The sequence below is a fragment of the Cupressus sempervirens genome, chromosome 3 (genome assembly GCF_028749045.1).
Source record: "Cupressus sempervirens isolate cs-2001-9-10 chromosome 3, ASM2874904v1, whole genome shotgun sequence".
Lineage (NCBI taxonomy): Eukaryota > Viridiplantae > Streptophyta > Pinopsida > Cupressales > Cupressaceae > Cupressus > Cupressus sempervirens.
In genome coordinates, this window is record NC_143120.1 from 75,291,798 (window position 1) to 75,305,618 (window position 13,821).

A 13,821-nucleotide genomic window follows, 5' to 3' on the forward strand; every position below is an offset into this window, starting at 1 on the left:
GTAATACTAAAGAACTAGAGAAGATATGACCCTAAGAAAGATTACAAAATCTTCTTTTATAGTATAAACATAACTTAGATAGTTTCCACCCTAAGATAGAACTTCAACAACTACATTCAAGCTTCCAGAGAATAATTACTACAAAACTAGAAAAGATCTTATCATAGCACAAATCTAGATGCAGCAAGATCACTTATTCACCAAGAAAATCTCTAACAAGACAGGAACGGTTGCCATTAACCTTCTAACTGAGTAGATAGATCAACAGGCAGTGATGGAGTGTTCCTCATACTTATTAGGTCTAGGGAACGACGAAAGTGGTTCCAAGAGATCGAAAGATTAGGTTTTCCATCAAAAAATTTCCTATTCCTTGATACTAGCATGTCAAGTTAGATAAAAAATGCAGGTCAACCATATTCAACTGTCACTTTGTACCTTTCCTACTACCTGATTGGTTGAGGACTCCTCTTTTTCTAGCTCGGCGGGTGAAGGTCCTTATATTTTTTGGTCAACACTGGAACTCACGATCCTATGATCGTTAACTATGGTCAAAACCCTTTATGTCACCTTTTGTTCATAACCTTGACCTCTACAATCTTACAATTTCCTATACCTTGTAGCATCGAGTCCATCCTTCATTCTCCTTACGATCCTTCGATAGCAACAAGACCCACGATCCCACAACAGAATGATGGCACAATAGCACTCTTGGCGTAAGGTCGTAGTACCATCAATCTCCTCTTTTGATGTTACAAGCATGATTGATTTGACCTTCACAATCTTACAATAGCAATCTATTGTAACATCGACAGTTGTAGCAATAACCCCTACAATCCTATGATCATGGTTAACTTTGTGTTGTGACCTTAGTGATCTTACCATTTGCACTTGTGACCTTACAACAAGCGAATATCGTAAGATTGGAACACCTAATGTCAATCTGAAACTGGCCTCCACCCCTTTGTACAATTGACAACCTAGGAAGTCAACCCCACGATCCTACAAAATCTCTAATGTCACAACAACCTGACACTATGCCAATCATTACTTTGTGTCCTCAAAAGATATCCTTGTTGCACCTATGATCTCATGATTGTTGACTATCGTAACACTTGGCAAGACCCTTCTTTGGCTTATGATCCTTCAACTATTTGTGATGCTATGACAACCTAACCACTTGACCAACAAGAGCCTTGTAGTGTCTTACCACTGCTTGATTCATCCAACAATCATCTGATACAAGGGTTATCGTAAGATCAAGGACCAAATTACTTTGTCCTGGCTCCAGGTCTTAAAATATAACATGAAATGGCTCAGAACTTAGGGTAAAAGATAACCTAAGGTTATAATGTGCACCTATGCACTATTCAAATGTTGGATCTTTGAATCTTGTAACCGTTGGTGGGTTTAAATATTTGAATTCAATCTTTTGGCGAGAGGGAACTTTTGGCTAATAGTAATTAATATTATTAACATGTATACATTTAAAGGTCTTGAAATTTGATATATCAAGCCAACCAACTTTAAATTAATTCAAATTATTATAAAATAAATATCAAGAACTAATATGTAAGATAATATTATTAAACTAATATAGCACTCATTCCTTATAATTGTTAAATCAATTAGTAGGACTAAAGATACATATTTGTTTTATGTGGATAAAAATATGCTAGTAGGTAAGCCAGTAAATTATTTTTAAAAACTTCTACAAAATATAATATTCTTAAAAACCTTCATCCATGGTAACTAATATTATTAAAATATACATTTAAAGGTCCTCAAATTTGATATATCAAGCCAAACAACTTTAAATTAATTCAAAATTATAAAATAAATCTTAAGAAGAACTAATAGATAAGATAATATTATTAAATTAATATAACATTCATCCCTTATAATTGTTAAATCAATTAATATTAACAAAGTGTCTACATTTAAAGGTCCTAAAATTTGATTTAAATTAAATTAGACCAGTTCAACCATGATGTACACTTATAACATCCAATATCTTCATATGATCTTCACTATCTATTCTCTGCTTGCGACGTACACACTTAAATTTGATTGGATGTAGACAAAGCCCGGTGGTAACAACCAGGTGGTTATATTGTAAAACCTTTTTTTCATGTTCATAATCAACAAAGTGTATTACATGTTGGAGTATTTTTTCTTGCTTCAAATATGTTCCTTGCATCACAACAAAATTTGCACCACAAATTTAAATATTTTAAAATTTGATAGATATAGAGTTACCTAGATATATATAAATTCATATATGTATGTGCACATGTATGTATAATACCTATGGGGAACAACATTTCATCACTTTCTTTAGGATCATATAACTTTGTCCTCTCTGTAGTACATCGCAATAAATAATAATTGACACCTTCATGATTTTCAGGCTTAGCAATCACTCAAAGACATCTCCTACAGAACAAGTATACAAGCATGTACATTATCTAAGAAAGTTCATTGATAATTAAATAACAAATTGAGATTAGTTGGCAAGTTGAGATTAATTTTTATGATACTTACCCACTTTTACCAATCAAGGGATATAATTATAATCATCAGAAATCAATTGAATATCATCAAAATTTTCATCATCTTTATCAAATGTATTGGTAACATCAAGTGGTAACGAAATCCATGTAATTGTATATCCATGTGTTTGATTGATGCATTCTTGATAGTCTTCATCAATGCAACTGTCACAAAAACATGAGTATTATCTTGTCTTCAATGTCCAATTGTGATTATCTGTACTCATGACTAAACGTAAGGAATGTATCTTTTCTATCCTCTTGCAACCATGCATTTTTTTTAATTAACACCTCAAAGTTCATTACAAAAATATGAACAAATTAAATTTAAACTTCAAAGAATCAAGATAAACTTTAAAATGAAATTTTAAAACTTAATTGCATAAAATTTCAACAAATGTACACATCCATACCTGTTATCTCCCAAAAGACTCCATATGGTGCATGTTGACTTCTTTTTTATGATGTCCCAACCTCGTCTGATGCAAAATGTGTCTTACATCATTCAGCGACATCATGTGCATTATTTATATGAACTCCCTTATAATTTATTTGGTACTTTCGTAGAGCATGTTTAATGCAAGCTTTAGCACCATCATATTCACCTTTTCCATGCCCACTCTCGAAGAAACTTCATATGTGTTTTATATTCTCATTACGATGATATCTACATAATGCATAAAATGGTCTAGATGATTTGAACTGTGTGGCACATCCATCAGACAAACATAATTTTTATCAACATTTATGTCTCTTTCTTTCAAATAAGAAAAAAACCATATTGAAGCAATGTTCTACATAGTGAATGTCATGTTCTTTATCATCACTTATATAAAAGTAATATTATTTTTTAATGACTCATGCTTTAAGTGTACTCTGAACACCATCCAAATCTAATCACCATCCAAATATAATTGTGCATGTCTATGACAAACATGTACCATAATATTGACCTGCTTAGGAAAGAAATAATTTGATTGAATTATTTTTCGATGAACAAAGGAATAGTTCTCTGCAAAATCAATGACTTATACAATCATTCCAAGCTAAAAAATTTCTCTCAAAGTTTGAAATTGTTGTGCTTACCACTTTGCAAAAATGCGTGATGAATATAAGGTTGAATCAAATTCTTAAATCTATCTATAAATGTTACAATAGGTAACTCATCTTCAACATATTCTAACCTTTTTGTCTCTTTCCCCAACTTTGTTTCATTCTCCACATACTTATAACTTTTGCAATTCACCTTTTTTATTACATCGATATTTTCAATTTTGAAAGGAAATAGAGCTAATTCACCACATGTTTCACATATTCTTTTGATGCAATTTATTTGACCAACTGGATCATCTTTTTTTTTACATAAAATAAATGATATAAACTCACTTCGCCTACTAGGAGGAGCAGCATGAAAACCATATGTGTCTTCTACAAACTTTCAAAATACTTGATAGTAGAGATAAAACTCAATATAATGACAACAACAACATGTTTCAAACACTTTGTTTGACCTCTCAAACTATGGCTTCAATCTTTCAAACAATGTTTTCCCAATTTTTACATTAGGATGTTCACTACAAAACGACACATATAATTCATGTTGTGTTGTGTCCAACCAATGTTTTGTATGATGTTTGTATTGACCAGATGCAATCCTATGCTTGATAACATCTTTACTGTTTGATGAAGGACAAGTGTTATCAATCTAAAATGATATGACTAAATTTTTGAATCCCTCATCAATCCTATTAGAATGAGGTTCTCTACACATGATTGCCCAATTGCCTTCCATAGTGTTGTCATCTAGAATTAATCTTTTCTTAGCATATTCTCTCATTGTTTTCCTACTAAAACCATTTTCAAACGAGATTGAAGATATTTATCTATTTTGGGTCATATTCTTATTTAGAATAGACATCAACATCACTTTTCTTGCCATGGACTTATCTTTAGTTCGATACTGCTTTCCTATGTTTCTCAAACCTTGTTTAACATTTTCAATCACATCAGTTTGCATATTAGAAAATATTATCTTCTTTGATATTCTGTCTACACCTTAAAATTTCAATGCCTCTTGCAACTTCTTTTGTGAAAAAATAAGTGAAAATAATTGAGCTTTTTCAAGTATTTCAATGTTATCAAATTTAGTCATTATTTCTCTTATCATCTTATTCATTGACCTTTTCTTAGACAAACTTGAGGGTTGAATAGTAGTTGCAAGTATTCTCAATTTATCCACATCCATTTTAAGTAAACGATCTAAAATTTTATGAGAAATTTCATTTTTTATAGATTGAAAAATATTTATGAGTTCGTCTGTACCAGTTCCTACACCTGATCCTGACCCTTCTCTGACTTTTGTTACTTAAATTTCTACAGGGAGCGATCTTGAGCCTTCTTCAACATTCATTGTTTGAGATCCTGCAGGGAAAGATTTTGACCCTTCTCCAACTTCAGTTACTTGAACTTCTGTAGGGAGTGATCTTGAACCTTCTTCAACATTCATTGTTTAAGATTCTATAGGGAGCGATCTTGACCCTTCTCCCATATGCACTTCTTCTACTTCTATTGATCCTCCTTCAACATTTTCTTCGCCTTCACCTTGTTTATTGTCTTCAACACCTTTATAAATTAATCAAATTAGATTTAGAAATATGAGATTGATACATAATTAAATTCAAGACCATAAAAATAAATAAATTTAATACATATAATTACATACCTTGTTTATTTTGATGATAACGTGTCAAATTTTTTCGAAGATTTCTTTGTTCTGCTTCATGAGATCTCTTACTTGCATGTTTAGTTTGTCTTCCTTTCTTGTTTCCCATCAAAAATTCAAAAAATTTAAAAAATTCAAAAAAAAAATTGTTGCCTTAAAAATTTTGTATTTACTTTATAAAATTCGACTTCACTTTCAAACATTTGTCCTCAATGCGCAGGTGATGTCATCGCATATTTTTTAAACATGTTCACCTAAACATAAAAAAATTTCCATGTTCACGTGAACACAGTAAAACAATTTTCCGATCATTGAATTGTTCTAGCTTGTGTGTTCGCGCGAACATGATTAATATGCTCACAAACACATGATTTTACAAATTTTTTTGTTGTTTTCTTAGAAAAAATTTTAAAATGTTGTTTTGACTCTCAAAATTGAGATCAAATGATCTTGTACTGTAAATCAAAAATGTCAATTTGTGCTACTCAGAGAAAGCTTTCCAATGACTACAATTTTAATATGTATTATATTCATTAAGACTTTCAAATATGGGTTTAACTCATTATAGGTTGATTAACAATTGAACATCGACTAAATTTGACACTTGGGGTAAAATTGTAAATTAGGTTCAAAAAAATTGAGAAATATCTAGGAAATAGGTTACTGAGATAGCTTTCTATTGAAAAAAGAAATTTTGATTTATGATAAATTGAGTTCAAGTTATCCTTGTCATAATGAACGTTTGTCTGAATTATGATTGATGTCATTTCAAAACTTCATAAACTATACAATATTCAACCAAATTGAATCAAACCAAATGCATCCTCTAGATATTGATGTTACAAATCCAACATCGAAAGAATAACCTCATTATCATTTCTAGAAAAAAGTTATACTTGTCAAAATGACTATCACTCTTTAAAAATATTGATTTTTCATATGTACCACTTTTCGGGGGAGAAGAAAAATTTGACTTAAATAATTTATTTTTTAATTAAAAAATATGATTACAAAGTAAGAACAAAGTACTAGAAATTACTAGTTTACATGATCTTTAAATTATTCATAGTTTTAGAGATATAGTCACTCAAATGTGAGGTTTGTTTCAAAAATATTAATTTCAGTGTCAAAATTGGTCAAATAGTGGTACCCACTATTGTGGGATCACCCATCATGTATGTATATATGTATGTATGTATGAATGAATGTTTTATGTATAGGTGTATGTATGTATGTATGTATGTATACATACATTTATGTGTGTGTGTGTGTGTGTGTGTGTGTGTAAATTTTTATATTGTTGTTGATATTGACTAATGGTAATTAACTTAAAATAACAATATTGATTAACATTGAAATATGTCTCTTCATGAGAACATGTCTCTTCTACTTCTAAATATAAACCTTCAAATCTGCTCTTGGATAACACTCACTTTTACAATAGTGCTAATATTGTTGCGATCCTATAAATTCAACATACTATTAGAGCAGGTTCCTTCTATAAAACCTAAACAGCTTGAAGGTGTATGCGTGAAAATGCGGCCTATGCTAACACACACACTTCAACATGGTCCTTATTTGTGGATTCATCACGGAATGAACATTGAATTGTACATCCAAAATTTGCCCTGCAAAGCGACCTGTTGCCTTCTATCTAAAGGGATTTTGCCTGTTAATATCCTCAGAATCGAGGTGTAGGCAACCAGACCCTCTAAGAACGCAGGATTTGACAATGGAATTAAGCTAAGAATGAGTTTACGGATTAATCTAAGAAAATGAAAGATGCAATGTAATCTAAGAAAAAATGAAGCAAACTAGATTAAGCATATGCATGATTAAACTAAAATGAGATTAAACTAAAAATGAGAATGTGTGCAAGAAATGTAAGTAAATATGAGCATGAATTTCAACAGCAATTCGATAGCAAATCAATTCATCCTCTCCCAAATGAAGAGATGAGGGTTTCTTAAATAGAGTTTCCTGGAATCCATCAACGGTTGAGATCGATTCAGATCAACGGTCAGGATTGAAGATGAGTTTCAGTCATAAAGGGAGATTCCCAAGTTAAAGGGAGTTAACAGACTTAATTTGAGATAAATAAGGAGTTAACTGTTTTAATTTGAGTAGAAAAAGGAGTTAACTGTGTTAACTCATTTTTGATCAATAGTGAACTGGAAATTCCCCTTTTTTGAACTGAAGAGAGATTTTGTTGAGATATTTAATTTAATAAAATGAAATATGCTCTCATAATTACTTTTTCTATTTAATTAAATAATCTTTAATTAATTAGAGACACTTTTGTTTAATTAAATAACTTTATTTAATTAATTAGGAATGTCTTCCCATTTAATTAAGCCACTTTGTTTAATTAGTTAGAAGTAAGTACTCTATTTAATTAAATAATTTCTTTTAATTAATTAGAAATACCTTTCCCATTTAATTAAATAATTACATTTAATTAATTAAGATAGGCATATTTATTAAATTAAATAAATTTAATTCCATAGTATATTAGCCTTAGGATATAATTTAATTTAATTAAAGTATAAATACTTAATAATTAAATTAAATATTAATCAAGTAGGTTTAATGCAACTAATATGAGTACGTACTATAGGAATTAAATAAGAAATATGATGAATGCAGATTAGGGTTTTTCTGCATCTGACAATTAAGTCAAGTAGCGAATAGCAGAATGAGAATTGCCTATTAGAATAGGACTTTGGAATTATCAGAAATAGACTAGAATTGGTATAATGGCAATGAGCCAATTTTGGGGTATTACATTTTTCCCCTCTTTGAATGAATGTGTGAGCAACACGTTCAATTCAAAGATAATCAGAAAGCATGATGTGAACATGAGATTGGTTCCGAAGGTGATGACACGGAGACCAATTGATAAGCTTTTTAAGGACCTTCTCTAGAGCATAGCTTAATCCTAAGGAATTCAAGCAGAGAACTTAGATACCTAAGATCGATAGCATTTAAAAGACTATCTTCAGAACGAAGCGTAATCTTTAAGGATCTAGACAGAATGTCTAGATACCTAAAATTGATAAGCATTTAAAAAGTTTCTTCATAACAAAGTTTAACCTTTAAGGATCCAGATAGAACACCTAGATACCTGAAATTGATAGTATTTAGAAGATTATCTCTAGAACGAAGCTTAACCTTCAAGGATCCTGATAGAACACCTAGATACCCGAAATTAATAGCATTTAGAAAGTTATCTCCAGGACGAAGCTTAACCTTCAAGGATCCAGATAGAACACCTAGATACCCGAAATTAATAGCATTTAGAAAGTTATCTCCAGGACGAAGCTTAACCTTCAAGGATCCAGATAGAACACCTAGATACCCGAAATAAATAGCATTTAGAAAGTTATCTCCAGAACGAAGCTTAACCTTCAAGGATCCAGATAGAACACCTAGATACCCAAAATTGATAAAAGATAACAAGGTCTCATTAGAGTCATAGAATCATCCCCAGAATGAGGTTTGATCCTCAGGAGTCGAGGTTTAGACTGTCCCAATACCTGTCCATCGAACTCTGAGAAGAGTTGTTATAAGGTTGATCAATTGATGAAAAGATAAGATAGATGGCAGAAATGTCAAATAGAAGGGAACAAAAAGCCCCAAGTGATGAGATGCCCCAAGTGACGAGATGCCCCAAGTGACGAGATGCCTCAAGTGACTAGAACATAAGATGGGAACTAAATGCCCCTGAGCAATAAGTATTTAATGATGTAATCATCATGCCCCCTCGGGAGCAAAATCGAAAGATGACACACCAAAAATATGATTTGAAGCAGTATATCATGTAAAGTTGACTTCAGTTGACTATTTTCAAAATGAATTTTGAAAATATGGAGAATGTAAAGTTGAAAAGATTCCAAGAATTATAAAGTATCAAAAAGATTTGACTGCACAGGCGTTCGATCACATTGGTCCCTAAAATTTTTAAATGCATTTTTAAGACTTTTGGGTGTGTCAGATCTCGAATTTGATCTCGAAAATGGATCCAGAATGGTCCAATTAGCCAAGGGTGCGATTTTTGCGCAAATTCGAGCACTTTGAAAAATTTGGTCAACACCTATATAATGGCTTGAAGGGTCATTTTCAATTCATTTGTGCTTTTGTCTTTTAGTGATTTTGAGCTCTGATATAGACATGGTAGTGAACTTGAGATATCATCTTTTTGAGCGCTCCAGACGACATAGCCGGCCAGCAGACTACGGACCACCGATGAGTCATCGATCTCCCATCTTTGTACTTTCGATTACACATTTTTTGAGATCATTTATGCACGTTTTTAGCATGTTTTAGGATGTTCAATTCTTTCTTCGAGCAAGACCGATCTCTTCTCACGCGAAGATATTCTTTCTTCGCGCGAAGAAACAAGATGTGTTGTTTCTTCGCGCGCAGTCAGAATATCTTCGCGCGAGGCGATTTTGGCTTCACACGAAGATGTAGATTCTTCGTGCGTGGAAAATCCTATTTCGTGCGAGAACCTCTTTTCTCGCGCGAGATGATCTATCTTCGCGCGAGGAGATCTATTTTTGCGCGAAGGAGAGTTTCTTCGCGCAAGGAGAGAACTATTTTGCGCAAAACCATATGTATTCGCGCGAGATTTCAGCAATCTCGTGCGAAATTCTGTGCCATTTTTGTAATTTTTGCATTTAGAAATCGCATTGTATTTTGTTTTGATGCTTCGATTCGACTTGATACTAATCGTTTCTTTATCATTTTTTTTTTGTGCGTGCAGGAGGTATTCAGAGACATATCATTTAGATCTCATTATCCGCCTTATGGAGAGTTATTGTGGAGTTTGGATGACGCAAATCGGGCACACATTGCCCGATTGGGTTTGTCTTCACTATGCTGGATTCCAGCCATAATGGTGAATCACGATTTACTGACTGCATTGGTAGAGCGTTTCCATTCGGAGATGAACATATTTCATTTGCCGATGGGTGAGATGACCATCACACCAGAGGACATATGGAGGATCTTGAGGATTCCCTTTCACAGTGCCTAGGTTGTATATGATACAGTGCCTCGATTAGGGACAGAGGCACTATCCATTGTTTTTGAGAGAGAGCTACCGAGGGGCAGGGCCATCAGCTGGGATGAGCTGATGCATACTTATGGACCTACACACAGGTTAGCATCTGTGTTGGGTATTTTCTTGAGCTTCTTCCTATGTCCTGATAGGGGACAGCATGGGTTGGAGTGTGGATGGGGTGTCATGCTCCGTAGGATGGTTGAGGCACCTGAGATCTTTGGGTGGGGTCAGTGTATGTTGGCCCATCTTTTTCATGAGATGCATGAGGTCATCTTCCACGAGAAGAAGACCATGGCAGCAGGTGTTTATGTGTTACAGATCTGGGCTTGGGAGCATCTCCCTGTATGTAGACCAATTTTTGAGGATTCTCGGGAGCCCATGGAGCCCTACATTTGCAGATATCGAGGGCATATTACCCAGGCCCACCTGGGTAAGACTGAGCATTGGCGAGCACATCTCGATGACCTGGTGTCTGTTATATGGTGACCCTGGAGAGAGACAGAGGTTTGGGATGATGCCCCGAGAGAGCTGCCCTGGATGTTTAGTTCTCGATCGCTGGCAGGCAGGATGACATTTGTCATAGAGAGATTTGTCATCTCTCGAGTGTGGCGACAGTATGGTAGACCACAGGACATTGCGGCTGAGTATTGTGCCTATGCCAGGGTACAGAAGGATATAGAGTGGGGATGGCCTCCACGGATGGATCCAGGATGATCCATGATAGATATTCGTAGTTTGGTTGCAGTTCAGTGGGACTACCTGCCAGAGGTAGTAGATGTTGGGATGACGCCTGCATATCAGGCATTTTTGATGAGCCATCCATTCCCACGCTTCACAGATCCATTAGGGATGGCAAGGCAGGTACAGGGGCAGGGACAGGTATCACAGCAGTAGCAGGCACAGCCACAGGTGCTACCACAGGTCCAGCACCGGGTACAGCAGATGCCTATTCGCCCATGGCAGATGGGATCAGACCCAGGTGCTGGGGGTAGTGGAGCAGGACACAGTCGGCGGAGGAGGCAGAGGACAGAGGAGCAGGTTCTTCAGCAGGAGGTCCCACAGCGGCAGGCACCTCCACCTCAGCATGCACCAGAGATGGTCGATGAGGATATGCCGGATCAGCCGGTAGGTGGAGTACAGAATGCGGTACGGCAGTACTGAGAGTGAGTTCGTGCAGCCTCCCGACAGTTGGGAGAGTTGCAGATTGCAGTGGCAGTCAGGGATGCGCAGCTGGTAGAGAGACAGAGAGAGACAGATCGCTAGAGAGAGCGCGCGGAGGCTGCAGAGTGGAGGCTAGAGTTGGCACAGGATGAGATCCGCTTCCAGTCTGCTCGAGCTGCATATTATTATGCTGTATACACTAGTGCAGTACCTGATGAGACATTGCAGGTGCAGCGATTCTCTCAGTAAACACGAGAGTCCGGAGGTGCATGACCTCCTGTCAAGCCGGATATGCCACCACCGCCTCCACCACCTGTTGCCCCTGCTCCTCCCGGAGGCGAGGGTTTGGGACAGAGTTAGATGCTCTATGCCTGACTTTCATTTTGATCTTTGGCTATGTATCGATTGGTGTGCCAGCACTAGATGTATCATTTTTGATCGATTACGCTCGAGTAACGCCCATTTTATTTGTACTGACCCATTCTTTGATATATACATATACGAGATTTTGAGCCGAGTATTCCTGTGTACATGTCATTGTCTATTTTGTTTTGCTCTGATGTTCATGAGATGTATGTTTAGATAGAACATATATGTATGAACTGACATCTGACATAGTTTTGTGCATTTTTTATTTGACAGTCACAAGTATTCCATGGAGGAACGAGAATCGATGAACCAAATGCTTGTGCAGCCATGGAGGAATCTGATGCATGTGGAGTATGAATAGGATTACCGTCGAATTGCGTGCTAATGCCAATGAAGTATGCAAGACTATGTTAAATGCAGCCTTAGGTATGGTCACCAAGCCTCAATGATTTATCATCATTGGATATAAAACAAAGCTCGTATATTACACAACTTCCACTGACATTGCAATCATGAAAATATGAATGTAACATACATTATTGGAATGTCGGGATTAAATGTAAGCATTCGAGGCACAAGAAGCCAGAATGACCAGAACATTTGTCCCTTTTAACGTAACAAGTTAACATAAGCATCAAAGCATGAATGCTAGGATGACCTGAATGTTGCTTGTATGACAGGCACACCAAACACACGGGAGATTTCTCTTATGCAAAGTATTCAATATTCATGTTGTCCGCAATGACCCTTGCGTTCGTAACCTGAGACAGAAGTGCGCCAAATATACTCGCAGTGACCCGTACGTTCACTTAATAGGACGAGTATCAGTATGTACTATAGCATGAAGAGTTCACTCCAACAAACAAGGAGAAGAACCAATATCGTTGACATATCTATATAAAAGGAGTCGAGGTACACACGGCCATCCAATACGGAATGGAGGCTCTTATAGTGGACACCCCTCTTATAGGAATGTATCAACGTATTGGAACTAAACCGCAAACAAAAAACATATGAAAAGATCAGGCCCCTAGTCATTACTTCTCTAGTCGGAGATGACATCATCGATGTTGCTCGAGGAGATATGATAAAGCAAAACAAAGCAATAAGAGAAAATGCTCAGAAGATCCAAACAAGTATATCATTGAGATTAATGTTTTCGGGATGATGTCAAGTGTCAATGTCCAAAATATGTAAGAAAGAAATCTCTTCAGTAGGGTGACAACAGTAGGCAGACGCAGTCAGAACAACTGGTGACTATCACGAAGGAGATTCTACGAGGAAAATCTCGAAAAGAGTGACACTGGTGACAGCAGGCAGACGCAGTCAGAACAACTGGTGACTGTCATGAAAGAGATTCTATGAGGAAAATCTCGAAAAGAGTGACACTGGTGATAGTAGGCAGACGCAGTCAGAACAACTGGTGACTGTCACGAAGGAGATTCTATGAGGAAAATCTAGAAAAGAGTGACACTAGTGACAGTAGGCAGATGCAATCAGAACAACTGGTGACTATCACGAAGGAGATTCTGTGAGGAAAATCTCGAAAAGAGTGACACTAGAGGGGAATTCCCTCAACCTATGACAAAACTCAGTCCATGGATACATGAGCAAGACAAGCATGAAAGTGACTAACAAGAGGCACCTGTTTACCAGGTTCTCACCTTCTTGGATTATTATTATTATTTTTATTTTTATTTTTATTTTTTTAGGACTTTTTCTGATTTTTAGGATTTTTCCAGGACATTTAGATATGTACAGAGAGCTTGCTGAGATTGAATCAACTGAAAAACCACTTCAGGTGGAGAGTGTTCATAGGCTCTTTAAGCACTTCTCCTTCAGTTGTAGAAAGTTGATAGGCGTTAGATCCATATACTGCAGTAATTATGTAAGGACCTAGCTAGTTTGGTTCAAACTTTCCCTTTTGCATTCGTCGTTGTTGATTCTTAGGATTC